The sequence below is a fragment of the Mesoplodon bidens genome, assembly GCF_964165515.1.
Source record: "Mesoplodon bidens genome assembly, chromosome: 10".
Classification (NCBI taxonomy): domain Eukaryota; kingdom Metazoa; phylum Chordata; class Mammalia; order Artiodactyla; family Ziphiidae; genus Mesoplodon; species Mesoplodon bidens.
The window spans coordinates 38841564-38856498 of NC_138172.1; the positions used below are offsets into that span (position 1 = coordinate 38841564).

At 40.3% G+C, this 14935-nt stretch overlaps 1 protein-coding gene across 9 annotated transcripts in view; it reads left to right on the plus strand.

Annotated features, from left to right (window-relative positions):
* Nucleotides 1-14935, plus strand: part of IP6K1 (inositol hexakisphosphate kinase 1) — a 75899-nt gene that overhangs the window by 34029 nt on the left and 26935 nt on the right. The window contains exon 2 of one of the 9 annotated variants that reach the window (XM_081245114.1): nt 10234-10356. The exons of 6 other annotated variants lie outside the window; for them this stretch is intronic. The gene's annotated coding sequence lies outside the window, so the exon portion shown is untranslated. Of the gene's footprint in view, nt 1-4492; nt 4584-10233; nt 10357-14935 lie in introns of those variants that run through there. 2 more of the 9 variants (XM_081245109.1, XM_081245110.1) reach the window with 2 other exon arrangements.

The following is a 14935-nucleotide window of genomic DNA, read 5'->3' on the forward strand; positions in this document are numbered from 1 at the left end:
CCACTGCGCCACCAGGGAAGTCCCTGTTGTGGTAACTTTAGCAGTGTAACTTTCCCACTCCTCAGGTGTTGCTAGTTTTTGCTCATTGAGTATGAGAGCCTTCCATTTGTGACTTTTACAGATAAATTTTCGAAATGTGCATTCCTTATTGTATGTGATAATTGAAGTTTCTGTTCAATTATATCTGCAGTTAGACAGTGACCTGACAAAGATTTCCTTAAATGTCTGGCTCCCAAAAGGGGGAAAAATGAAAACAAGTACTGTTCTCTTAAATCTCTTGGAAGCTGCTTCAGCCTATGGGTGTTGGAACAATGGTCACCAGCCTCTGCCTGCTTCTCAGTGATCAAAAGCAGCCGTCATCAGTCAGAACACACAACCCCAATATTTGGAGGACAAGATCTTTATTGTGTCCACCCTAGCCTCCAGCAAGCTATATCCGGAATGAAGGTAGCCGTGCCACTGTTGCTTGCTGTGAGGCTGGGGGTTGGGTAGGTGCTACACAAAAGGCTTAAATTTACCAGTATTCACCAGCCTCTTCATCAAGCTCTGCCTTGGAAGTTTCATGTTTTCCAGCTAGACTCCAGAGTTCCAAAAGTTACTTCAGACAGTTTCTGCCAGCTCATTAGTTGTTTGGGTGAAGGGATGGATTCCTGAAGCCTCCTTCTCTGCCATCTTATATGAAATCAATCCACTAAATTGTCTTTTAATTTCTAATTGTTTGCTGCTAGCATAGAAAAATATAATTGGCTTTTGTATATTGACCTTGTATCCTATGATCTTGTGAAATACACATAGTAGTTTTAGAAGTTGTTTGTAGATAGCTAAGTATTTTCTATGTATTTTATGTATGTATAAAGTATTTCTATTATGTTATCTATGGATAGAGAAAGTCTTGTTTCTTTTTTTCTGGTCTTTATGCTTTTAAAAAATTTTTCTTGCTTTTCTATACTGACTGATAAAACGTTGAATAGAAATGGTGAGAATGGACATCTTTGCCTTATTTTGATTATATGAGGGAAATGTTCAGGATTTCACATTGACTGTGATGTCAGCTATAGTTTTTTGGGGTTTTTCATAAATGCTCTTTAGCAGGTGAGGAAGTTTTTTTCAAATTTTTATTTGTGAGAGTTTTAAATTATGAGTGGGTGTTGGATTTTGTTGAGTGTCTTCCTGTATGGTTTTATTCCTTTCTTCTGTTAATATGATGGATTACATTGATTGATTCTACAGATAGTCAACCTTGCATCCCACACCTTGTCATATTATTCCATCTGTATGTCACTGAATTTGTTTTGCTAAACTTTTATTTATTTATTTATTTTTGGCTGTGTTGGGTCTTCATTGCTGCGCACGGGCTTTCTCTAGTTGTGGCGAGCGGCGGCTACTCTTTGTTGTGGTGTGTGGGCTTCTCATTGCAGTGGCTTCTCTTGTTGTGGATCACGGGCTCTAGGTGCGCGGGCTTCAGTAGTTGTGGCACGTGGGCTCAGTAGTTGTGGCTCGTGGGCTCTAGAGTGCAGGCTCAGTAGTTGTGGCACACAGATTAGTTGCTCCATGGCATGTGGAATCTTTCCAGACCAGGGCTCGAACCCGTGTCCCCGGCATTGGCAGGCAGATTCTTAACCACTGCGCCACCAGGGAAGTCCCTGTTTTGCTAAACTTTTAAAAGGGATGTTTGTGTCTGTGTTCATGAAGGATATTGGTCTATATATATACATATTTTTTTTCTGTCTTTTCTTGCATTCATTTTTTTCTTTCTGTATGGTTCTTTTTTAGTTCTTGTTGTCAGGGTTACCTGACCTCATAAAACAAGTTGGAAAGTGTTCTTTCTCTCCCCATTTTCTGAAAGAATTTGTGCAAGATTGGTGTTATTTCTTCCTTAAATGTTAGATAGAATTTACTAGTAAAATCGTCTGGACTTTTCTTTGTGGAAGGAGTTGTGATAAATTCAGTTTTCTTCATAGATATAGGACTATTCAGATTTTATGTTAATCTTGTGTCAATTTTGGTAAGTTGTATTTTTTAAGGAATTTATCCATTTTTGTTTAAGTTGTTGAACTTATTGGTATGCAGTTGTTCATAATATTACCTTATTATTCTTTTAGTGCCTGTAGGATCCGAAGTGATATCCCTGTTTTTCATCCCTGATAGTGGTAATTTGTGTGTTTTCTTTTCATTGATCAGTTTCTTTAGAAATTTTTATCAGCTTTATTGATTTTTTTTTTGGCTCTGTTATTCATTCATTCTCTCTCTCTCTCTCATTGAGTTCTCGTATCTTATTTCCTTCCTTGTACTTACTTTGGTCTTTTTCTAGCTTATCAAGGAGAACCTTAAGTCATTAATTTTATATTTCTACTTTTAAAGCTAAAAAACTTCAGCATCGCTTTAGCTGCATCAGGATAGTACATATTTTTGTTTTTTTTAATGAACACTGATTTTATTAAATTTTTAAATTTTTTTAATTTAATTTTTTGGCTGTACCACATGGCATGGAATCTTAGTTCCCTGACCAGGGATCAAACCCATGTCCCCTGCATTGGAAGCGTGGAGTCTTAACCAGTAGCCCGCCAGGGAAGTCCCTGTAGTACATATTTTTAAATTGATTTCTCATATATTACCTCACCCTGAAAAGTAGGACATACAGTCTCAAGTCTAGCTTCTTGTCAGGGAAAATAAGGTGAATTGGTGTATTGAAGGGTACACAACTTATTAGTCATGGGATTGATGCTTGCTTCCAGATTGAGTTCCACTTTTTTTGTTTGTTTTTTGCAGTACGCGGGCCTCTCACTGTTATGGCCTCTCCCGTTGCGGAGCGCAGGCTCAGCAGCCATGGCTCACGGGCCCAGCTGCTCCGCGGCATGTGGGATCTTCCCGGACCGGGGCACAAACCCGTGTCCCCTGCATTGGCAGGCAGACTCTCAACCACTGCGCCACCAGGGAAGCCCCCACTTTTTTTTTTAAATATAGTTTTTGACTCTCAGAATCATGAGAGCTCTCTACATGTCCAGGCTGTTCAGTTCCTTGTATCACATGAAGGTCAGGAAAGGAAGCTGAGAGAGTGGAGAGATTTGGAACACGCCCTTAAGGAGTGATATTTCTTTGGAGATATCTCTACACTCTTCTGAGTTGGGAAGTAGTTGTGTGGGTGAAAGTTAGTCCCTCCTCTATCTAGAACTATGAGTTATCTATGAGGTAGATAGAAGTTCTTTTCTGATTTTTTTAAAAACATTTATTTATTTATTTATTTATTTATTTAGGCTGTGTCGGGTCTTAGTTGCGGCACATGTGATCTTCGTTGCCGCCTGTGGGATCTTTAGTTGCGGCATGTGGGATCTTAGTTGCGGCATGCAGGATCTTAGTTGCGGCATGCAGGATCTTAGTTGCGGCATGCGGGATGTAGTTCCCTGCCACGGATTGAACCCAGGCCCCTTGCATTGGGAGCTCGGAGTCTTAACCACTGGACCACCAGAAAGTCCCTCTTTTCTGATGTTTAAAGGTGCTTGAAAGTACCTTTTAAAATTCTGGTGTTTCACTGGAGGGTAGAAGACAGAATCTGTCTTGACAGAGCAGTCAAACTCTATTGTATTTTGTGAGGCATTAAACAGGTCATTTGCGTCTTCTGTTTACAGGTTTTCCCCACATTCACTGTCATTTTGCGTGTTGCTCATCCGCTTCTGGGTACTTGCTAATAAAATCTTTATCCACAGGATAGATGTTCAGATATGTCTTAGTGTGGCCGCGAATGGTATGTGGTTCTAAGTGGAGGAACTACCTGTTGAATTTGTGCTCTGAAATCTCCTTGCATTGTTTTCTGAATGTCTGACTATATAAGGAAATACGCTATGTGGGCCTTGAAGGGGAGAGGTCTCACAGGAGGTCAGGAACATAGGATACTAAGAACATGGTCCATGGAGGAGAGAACCTAAGTTGGTCTCAGCCCCTTTGTGGGAGTAGCTGCAGTTTATCCCAAAATAGCAAAACTCAGCAGTGCTATATTTTGTGGTGGACACTTCATTGTATCCCCCAACTACAGCTGAACACAATACAGCGCCCATGTCTGAGGAATTTGGTTTTTGATTATAGTTTCAGGTAATCTGCAGAGTAGTATAGTATCAAGACCTTTAAGTATGTGATTTCACCACCAAAGGCAGTCCTCTGGATTGTAGCCATATTTGATTTTTAGGTGTATATTGCCTCTTGGTGTGCCTCTTTTAAATAGTACAGAATTTGGTGATTTAAAACTCCTTTGGAGTTCTAACAGTTGTGTGGTATCATTGAGATGTCACAGGAAAGACAGGAGCTATTCTATGGTTGCCTAATTCCTTACTCTGGAGATTTTCTTGTTTTGAGCTAGTAGTCATCTTTCATGGCAGGGGGTGGGGGATCTAAATGAGGCCCCCAAGTAATCTGAAAAGCTCAATGCTGTGACCAGAACTTTGACTTCACCTCTCCTAGGTACAGGAGATTTTATTTCCATGTTTTACCTCTTTAACAGGACACATGTGAATATCAGTAGTACAAGGTAGCGGATTTGTACCTGGAGTGACTCCCAGTTATAAACTCAGTTACAGCTAATTGAAATTTGGGTGAGTGACAAGGATTATTTTTCTTTTGTTTCTCTTCTGAAATAGAGCAGATTTTATTCAAAAAAAATTTTATGGTGGGGGGAAATCTCAAGTAGGGAGGTGTCTACATCAGTTTCCCAGTCACCTTAGGGTGTGTTCACCTCTGCCTCAGTCCTGTCAGCTTGCCTCCACTGTGCTCAGCTTCTCTTTTAGTTGAGCTGCAATAGGATGGTAGTAAAGAAAAGGAACTAGAGTTACCAGTCATGTCAGGAACCTAGGTTGCTAGAACAAGCCTTGTACTGTTCCTTTGCATCTTTCAGTTGTGCAGAAGCTTCTGTCTTCAGCTTTGGGTCTTCAGTGGAATCAGTAGTATGAGATAATAAGTCTGGAAAGCTCCCCATTCCATACGTTAGCATTTTAGACAGTCTCATTTTAAGTGTTCTTTGGTTTTGTGTTCCTTTTTGAACCATTTCTCCTATTCTTCTACATGTGTGCTTTCTAGGTATGACCATGTTTGTATTCAGTTCTAACTGTGCTAGGCAGAGACTTACCTAATCCAGGTATGGCTTGCCTGAACTGACTAGTCACAGCACAGGTATTCCTTTGGATTCTTGTTAAAGAATAATCCCGTACAAATTGTGAGCAGACACTGTTTCTGGTGAGAAGGATGGGGCGCCTTTGTTTCCCCTTTCTTTTTGGTGTTTTCTAGTTTTGATTTCCCTATATCACTTTGGACCTGTGTTCTTAAAATTCTGTCCTCAAACCTCTTTACTTACACTGTTTTGAGCACAGTTGAAATAGACACTTTCAAAAGGATCTTTACTAAAAAAAAAAAAAGAAAGTGTATCTATATACACATATACATATACATATATATATATATGTCTGGGGAAGCACAAGTTTCTAATCTTTAGAAATACAGTAAAAAAAAAGGAAAGGGGTTCACTGGATTTTACTTAGCTTCTCTCTTTGTCCTAAATTAATTCTGTTCTGGCTGTTTCTTCATGGGCTGGCACATCTCAGGCATCCTGCCAAGTTTCCTTTCCTCCCTGTTTGCTCTCAGCCTGGTGTCCTCAGGAGGATGCCACGGTGTCCCTTGCTCCTGGATAGGACCAAGATGTCTAAACAGGAGGATAAACAAAATAGATACCTTTAAGCCTTTTCCCCCTTCTCCTTTTTTCAAACCCCCCAGATTGCTCTAGGCCTCTGCACGTATTTCTGGTTTCTAGGTGAGGGATGTCCCAGTCCCTGGTAGATTGGAAGGGCAGGCTCAGGTTGGCAGCCATACTTACCTCAAGAACGTTCCCTATATTTCTGTCTTCCTTAAAGGAGAGGTTTGTGAGCATCTACTTGAAACAGTCCTTAGGGGTGAAGGAAGGAGGATTGTTCTCTTTCACCCTCATAAATGTACCTAATCTATATCAGTACCTACGGTCTCATACGTAAAAGCACTAATTGACTTGAATTTCGGAAAGCATTAGGTTCCCTTGATTTTATATGCTTCAGAGAACAAACATGCTTTCATGTTAGTTTTCAGCTGTAGTTTTGGGTTTTTTTGTCCTTGAATTTGAGAGTATTTCAGTATCTTTTCCTGTTAGAGTCCGTATCAGCTTATTATTTCTGAAATAGTTAGAAATTAGTTTTCATAAAGTCCAGAGCTATGTAACCAGAGCTTTATGTGTTGTTCTTTTCTGTTAGAGTGACTTATCAGTCCATTGTGTTCTTTTCAGTTACGAATGATTTTGCTGTTTTTCCCTTGGATTGTATCGGAGAATAAAAAAACAAATGAAAGATACATTATTGCCAAAATTTTACTTAGCATTCCTGTCTTATCAAGTTTAAATTACTTTTAAAAGACTTTTAAAATACTAAGTAGGACTTCCTGGTAGTGCAGTGGTTAAGAATCCTCCTGACAATGCAGGGGACACGGGTTTGAGCCCTGGTCTGGGAAGATCCCACATGTTGCGGAGCCGCTAAGCCCCGTACGCCACAACTACTGAGGCTGCACTCTGGAGCCCGCGAGCCACAACGGTTGTGGCACACGGGCTCAGTAGTTGTGGATCGCGGGCTCTAGAGCGCAGGCTCAGTAGTTGTGGTGCATGGGCTTAGTGGCTCCACGGCATGTGGGATCTTCCCAGACCAGGTCTCAAACCTGTGTCCCCTGCATTGGCAGGAGGATTCTTTTTTTTTTTTTGCGGTATGCGGGCCTCTCACTGTTGTGGCCTCTCCTGCTGTGGAGCACAGGCTCCGGACACGCAGGCTCAGCGGCCATGGCTCACGGGCCCAGCCGCTCCGCGGCATGTGGGATCCTCCCGGACCAGGGCACGAACCCGTGTCCCCTGCACCGGCAGGCGGACTCTCAACCACTGCACCACCAGGGAAGCCCTGGCAGGAGGATTCTTAACCACTGTGCCACCAGGGAAGCCCTCACATGCTTTTTTAAGGGCGTGATACTTTGTCATTATGCTTTTAGTGCTTAAGTGGGTATATTTAATTTTAGAAGAGGTAGTAGAAATACTGGATTTTTAAACCAGTTTTAATGAAAATTTGAGGAAATTTGCAAATATTCCTGTTCAATGTGAAGGTACTAAGGATGCTTCTCTTTACAAAAAGATGGTATATCAAACCCAAGTGGTTAATCTCAGTCTATAAAAATACGTTGGCCACAGAATTTCCAATTCTTTTTTCTTTTTTTTGGCCACACCACGCAGCATGTGGGATCTTAGTTCCCCGATCAGGGATCAAACCCGTGTCCCCTGCATTGGAAGCGCGGAGTATTCCACTGGACCGCCAGGGACGTCCCAGAATTTCTACTTCTAACCAAGCTCCTTAGAGTGCATGCCTGCTGGTCTGCATTTTGAGTGTGTGTCTGTGCTTGCCCGACTAACAAACTTGGTGACCAGGTATTGTCTTTCTCTTGCTGTGAAGACAGTGCTTTCCTAGTTCTTAAAATAGTTTGGACCTCATTCACCACCATATCTGATTGCAATTTCTCTTTCTTTGCCAGGGCTTTTATTCATTGCCACTTTTTAGCTTTGCTGTGTTGTTGAATTAAAATAAACAAAACTACTTATATCTCCTAAATTTGGTTCAAGTTCTTTGATGTGGTTTATTCTTTATAATTGAGATTATCTGTATGTTTGCCTGATTTTTTTGCCCCTTGTTTCTCTTTTGTATCATTAATGAAAATGATCTAATCATCCTCCCTCATAGGATGATTCTTTTTTCCTTCCATATCTTGTTTAGTTTCTGTTGTTGTATTCTTATCCAGGTACATTTAAACATCTTTTTCTTTCATATATCAACTCTTTTTTGAGTCAAAACACAGAATTTTGCATTCTTTTTATTTCTCTGCTTCAGAATTTTATCCTTTGGTCAACATACTTCTCTGTAAAAGCACGTTAACTCTTTGTTCTGGGTTTGGTAGCCCTAGGTTAGAAGTCTGTAAACTTTTTTGATTTACAATCCTAATAGTAAAAAAAGAGAAAGACCTTGTCCTGTCATAAACATTTTTCATATGTTGTGTACTTACTCTACTGTACACATCTGTTATGTAATCATATACATATATTCATTTATTCAGCTGTTTTTATTGTGTGGCTACCACATGCCAGACACTGCTCCAGGCAGTTTGGATAATATATAGTGAAAAAACAAAAAGCCTTTCCTTCATGGAGCTGACACCATAATAATAATAAACCACAGACATCAATAAATAAAATATATAACATGTCAGAAGGGGATAAGTGCCATGAAAAAAAGAAAAAGTAGAGCAGATTAAGGGGGATGGAGCATCCAGGAGGGTTTGCAGTTTAAACTTAGGGAGGTTAGGGTAGACCTAATTGAGAGAGACATTTGGGCACAGGCTTTTTTTTTTTTTTTTTTTTTTTTTTTTTGGCTGCATTGGGTCTTCATTGCTGTGCACGGGCTTTCTCTAGTGGTGAGCGGGGGTACTCTTCACTGCGGTGCGCAGGCTTCTCATCGCAGTGGCTTCTCTTGTTGTGGAGCACGGGCTCTAGGCGTGCAGGCTTCAGTAGTTGTGGCACGTAGGCTCAGCAGTTGTGGCTTGCGGGCTCTAGAGCGCAGGCTCAGTAGTTGTGGTGCACGGGCTTAATTGCTTCACAGCATGTGGGATCTTCCCAGACCAGGGCTCGAACCCCTGTCCCCTGCATTGGTAGGTGGATTTTTAACCACTGCACTACCAGGGAAGTCCTGAGCCAAGATTTTTGAAGGAGGTGAGGGAGTTAGCCACTTGGATATCTGGGGGAAGAATGGTCCAGACAGAAGGAATGGCTGGTGCAAAGACCCTAAAGTAGGAATATTCCTGTGTGTCTAGCCAGTATGACTCAGAGTGAGGTAATAAGCAAAGGGGAAAGGGGTAGGAATCAGATAAGAGAGAAAATGGGGGTGGGGAGGAATGCAGATCTTACAGGTTATGGCAAGGTGTTGGGTGAGATGGGAGCCATTGCAGGATTTTGAACAGAGAAGTCACATGCTCTGACTGTCAGTTTAACAGAGCCACTGACTGCTGTGTTGAGAACAGATTGCAGGAAGGCCATGATGATAGAAGCTGGATACCAGTTGGTGATCGCACCAGGTGGTAGCATTAGAGATGGTAAGAAGTAGTTGGATCTGGATTTGTTCTGAAGATAGACTCAGTAGGATTACATGATACCCTACTGATATCATGGGGTTTGAGAGAAAAAGAGGAATCAAGAATGCCTGTCAGGATTTTTGTGAGAACAGCTGTGAAAATGGAGCTGGGGATGGGTAAGACTGCAGGTGGAGAGGTTTTTTGGGGGCGGGGGGAAATGAATTCTGTCGGCAATGTTAAATTTAAACTTCCTAGATCAAATAGGCAGTTGGATATATGAATTTGGTGTTCAAGAAAGAGAACTGAACTGAAAGTGTAGCTAGACAAAAGAAGACCAAGGACTGAGCCCCAAGGTCTCCAGCGTTAGGCTGGGAAGAAGAGAAAGAACCAGCAAAGTAGATTGAGTAACAGGAAGATGAGGGGAGTGTGGTGCTTGAAGGCCTAGTGAAGAAAACAGATCGAGGAGTTCTAATATTTTTTTCCCATTTCCAGGGGACTGTGATGGTATTCATACTCCACTTTGGGAACCATTGCTAGTATGTTCTTCTCCTGTCATGTACTGTGTATTGACATCAGGCTTTTAGCACTATGAAGGCTTTTTGTTTTATTTAATGAAATGTAAGTTCAGGGAATAATACAATACTAGTGTACTGGGCACATAGATTTAAAAATGTTAACATTTTACCATATTTGTTTCAGACTTTTTAAAAAGAAATTAAAAATTATTAAAAGAGCTGAAGTTCCCTTTTCTTCCTAGATACCAGTCCCCTCCTTTCCTTTTCTCCTGTAAAGTTGATGCACATTCTTCCATTCCATATCATTGTTGTTGTTAATACATAAGTGTGTCCATAAATTCATGTATAATACTGTTTTATGTATTAAAAATTTACAATGATGGCATACTAGAAATATTTCCAAACATGCTTTTCCAATTTGTTTTGAAATGTATTCATGTTGACATATGTAGATTATTAATTCAGTACTATACAGTTTATGAATATACCCGTTCATTTATCCATTCGCCCATTGATGAACATTTAAATCGTTTCCCATTTTTCTGTTACAACAATGCTGCAGTGAACATCCTTGAACCTGCCATCTTGGGTACGTGCTGGGTTGTGGAGAGTACAGATCTTTGGTTTTGTGTTGTCATCATCAGAATAGGAGAGGAGCCATTTCTCCCTGGTTTGCCAGTGCTTGGTATGTTCACACTTTGTATTTTTTGCTGATCTTACAGAATTGAAATGGTTTCCTGTTTAAATTTGCATTTCTCTGGTACTTGTGAAGGGGGGCATCTTATCACATGTTTATTAGCCATCTGAGTGTTTTCTTTTTTCCATTTTCTTTTTTTTTCCCACTTTTATTTATAGTTCTTCATATATTGTTTGCTAATATTGCTAATTATAAATATTGCAAATATCATTTCTTTGACTTTTATCTTCACTTATGATTCTCTTATACAAAAAATAATTTTATTGTGGCTGGTGGTAGGAAGGGGGATTGCAAGTGGGTATGAGGGATCTTTTGGAGTGATAGAAATATTTTAAAATTGGGTTGTGGGAATTGTACAACTCTGTAAATTTACTAAAAATAATTGCATTGTACACTTAAGTGAATTTTATGGTTTGTAGATTATACTTCAATAAAAGCTGTTAAAATTAAAAAAATATTTAATGGCGTCTTATTCATCAGTGTTTGCTATTGTGGTTTGTGTGTTTTATGTCTTACGGAATTTTACCTAATCTATTGTCAAAACACATTTAAATTTTGTATTTATTGCCTTCAAGTTTTATTTTGCACATTTATATGTTGGGAATTTATTTTGGATTATTGTTGGAGGTAGGGATAGAATTTTATCTGTATGTAGCCTGTTTATGACATAGATCATCTTTTTCAGTTGAATAATGGGTATTTAAATATTTAATATTATTTTAATTAAATATTACTTCAGGCACACACACACACACACACACTCCCATGTCTGTTCCTAAGATCTGTTTGCAAAATATACTTTTTTTTTTTTTTTTTTTTTTTAGCTAATTGGGCCTCTCACTGTTGTGGCCTCTCCCATTGCGGAGCACAGGCTCCGGACGCGCAGGCTCAGCGGCCATGGCTCACGGGCCCAGCCGCTCCGTGGCATGTGGGATCCTCCCGGACCGGGGCACGAACCCGTGTCCCCTGCATCGGCAGGCGGACTCTCAACCACTGCGCCACCAGGGAAGCCCTATACTCTTTCTTAATTGCTATAATTTCATAAAGAGCTTTGCTATTGGGGAGGGCAAGTCATCTTTCATTACTCTTTTTTTTTAAGTTTTTTTAAAATAAGTTTCTACGTTCTTTTATTTATTTATTTATTTAATTTATTTTTTTGGCTGCCTCGGGTCTTAGTTGTGACACCAGGATCTTTCATTGAGGGCTCATGGGCTCTTCGTTGTGGCTCTGGGCTTTCCTCTAGTTGTGGTGTGCAGGTTTACTCTTTAGTTGTGGCACGTGGGCTCTCTCGTTGAGGCACGTGAGCTCAGTAGTTGTGGCGCACGGGCTTAGTTGCCCTATGGCATGTGGGATCTTAGTTCCCCCACCAGGGATTGAACCTGTGTCCCCTGCATTGGAAGGCGGATTCTTTACCACTGGACTACCAGGGAAGTCCCTTTCATTACTCTCTGACATTGCTGTCTAGCTACATTACTTGGTCTTTACTCCTCCATATGAATATAAAGTCAGCTTGTCAAGTTTGTCAGAAAACTCTCTTGGAATTTTTAGTGAAATTGCATTACATTTCAATATCGAGCCCTCCAAACATGAATATGGTGTATTTATGTCTTCTTTTAGGTCCTTCAGTAAAGTTTTATTTATTTGTCATAATTTTTAAAGATTCATATGTACTTTATATAGTTTTGGTTGCTGTTGTAAATGGGATATATTTAAACAGTTTTCATTTTCTAATTGTTTTTTGCTAGTGTAGGAGAGTACTATTGATTTTTTTCCTTTTTATTAAGTCCTGACTTATAGTAAAGCTATACACAGCTCAGTGGATATGTATAGTACTCATCTTTGTCACCTCTACCTTTGTGCCCCTTCTCAATTAGTATTTTCCCAGAGAAACCACTGTTGTGGTCTTCATCATTTTGAATTTCATATAAATAGAATCACACCACATGGCCTCTTTTGTGTCTAGATTTTTTCTTGCTACATCACACCCGTGAGATTCATCTGTGTTGTGTTTGGCAGTAGTTGGTTCTTTTTCATTTTTCTGTAGTATTCCACTGTATTAATATACCACAATTCACCCATTTTAATTTTTTTACAGAAGTAAATATCCCATTTATTAATTTATAAGCCATAATAACACCTGATAGTCATTTTACCTCACCAACAGCTTTTGCTTTGAAAAAGGAAAACAAATTAATATATAAATTTCAGCAATATCAGAAACTTTGTTTTACTTGAATTAGAACATAATTCATTTCGGAGTTCAATTATATGTTCAAGGAGTTAGTAACTATAACCAGAAAGTCAACCTAACTATTGTTAACTAGTGTCTTTAAAGTGCAAATTTATTTCCATTTTTTGCTGTTCACCAGTGGAAAAAATTCAATTTCAGAATCTCAGCAAGTTCTTCTTAAAAATAGCCTCCTTCCCATTTTATGCAGTGAAATGTGGAACCAAAGTTTTTTAAAGAAAATGAAGGACAAACAAATATAGACTTCTTTAGCTGGTGGTATACAAATTCATAGGCAGAGCAGTGGGACTCCATGACCTCTGGGGGAGCAGTCCGTTCATAAGCTGACAAAATTTTAACCATTTTAATATAAACTTTCAATGATCTAAAATAACTGATTCAAACAAACTACATTATTTCCTCTCTGAACATCAGTCACCAGGATATATGGAGGGAATTGCTGCTACTTAAGCCCCCCCTTACTCCAGCATCCACATTTGTGAAGAATGTCTGCTGCTCCTTTTCCTCAAGTATTTAGACCTCTGCTCTGCTCCTGAGCCTGGTGACAGTGTTGAATAAAATGCAGCTATTACATGGGGCTTCCCTGGTGGCGCAGTGGTTGAGAGTCCACCTGCTGATGCAGGGGACACAGGTTCGTGCCCCGGTCCGGGAAGATCCCACATGCCGCGGAGCGGCTGGGCCCGTGAGCCATGGCCGCTGAGCCTGCGTGTCCGGAGCCTGCGCGTCCGGAGCCTGTGCTTCGCAGCGGGAGAGGCCACAACAGTGAGAGGCCCGCTTATCGCAAAAAAAAAAAAAAAAAAAAAAATGCAGCTATTACTGAAAAACCCACAAGCTAAGCCAGTGGTCCTTTCATTTGGGCAGAGTTTTTTTTTTTTAATAAATAAATAAATTTATTTATTTATTTATTTATTTATTTATTTATTTATAGCTGCATTGGGTCTTCGTTGCTGCACGTGGGCTTTCTCTAGTTGTGGCGAGTGGGGGCTACTCTTCATCGCGGTGTGCGGGCTTCTTATTGTGGTGGCTTCTCTTGTGCAACACGGGCTCTAGGCACGCAGGCTTAGTTGCTCTGTGGCATGTGGGATCTTCCCGGACCAGGGCTCGAACCCGTGTCCCCTGCATTGGCAGGTGGATTCTTAACCACTGCGCCACCAGGGAAGTCCTGGGTCATATAATTTTAATCACCACATTATTTTGCCAAACGTTCCAAAGCCTAGCTTGGTGCTATACTTTTCCTACCCCCGCCCCCCAGAACCTGATTCAGACCCCAGTGCAAACAACCCAGTAAGAATAGACATGGTAGTCAGAACACAGTGGTCTTGTCTACTCTAATGCATAATATTAAATGATATTCTTGATTAATTTCCATTATTCAAGGTTGTGTTAATCAGAGAGGAGCTTTACTACTAAATACTGAAATGTATCATGTTTCCACAATGGGAATTTTCTTATTTTTAAATATTTTAAAGTAAAGTAATTTTCAATCCAATACACACAATGCTACAAACTATTTCCATAGAAAAGGGCAGTTTCCTTTTCACAAAAACAAGATTTCCTCACCAAATACTCTATCAAGTCATGGCAGAAATGGTGAGGTCTCATCAGAAAAAGAGTGAACAGGTGCTCTGGCAGCAGAGCTTAAAACACTGATTGTGATTTCTGCTCTAGACTGAATGTTTGTGTCCCTCACAAATTCATATGTTGAAACCTAATTTCCAACGTGATGGTGTTTGGAAGTGGGACCTTTGGGGCTCATTAGGTCATAAGGGTGGAGCCCTCATGAATGGAATTAGTGCCCTTATAAAAGAGGCCCCAGAGAGCCCTTTCATCCCTTCTACCATGTGAGGACACAGTTACTCATCGAACATCAAACCTGCCATTGCCTTGGTGTTGAACTTCCCAGCCTCTGGAACAGTGAGAAACAAATTTCTGTTGTTTATAGGCCACCTAGTCTATGGTATTCGATTACAGTAGCCCAGATGGATTAAGACAGTTTCCTAAGGATTCTTCTCAAAACCCTAAGAATGTAACTCCTTGTAATTACTTCCTTTCAGTACTCCTTAATGCCCCCAAAATGAGAAATGCCCTATTTCTGCCAAGGACAAAAAGGTGTAGAGAGGAAGGAGAATAGTACACTTCCCTTCAACTCTGAATCCGGGCAAATGCCACTTCAGATTTTCATGTCAAAGAATTAGGCTGTAGGAATTAAATACTAATTATAATTGCTTTTCACTTCTGCATGTTTGTCAGTCACAGCAAAGGGCCATTGAGATGACTGGGGAAAGTGGGAGCCTCTTTGCGTCCTGGAGATCCTTTTAT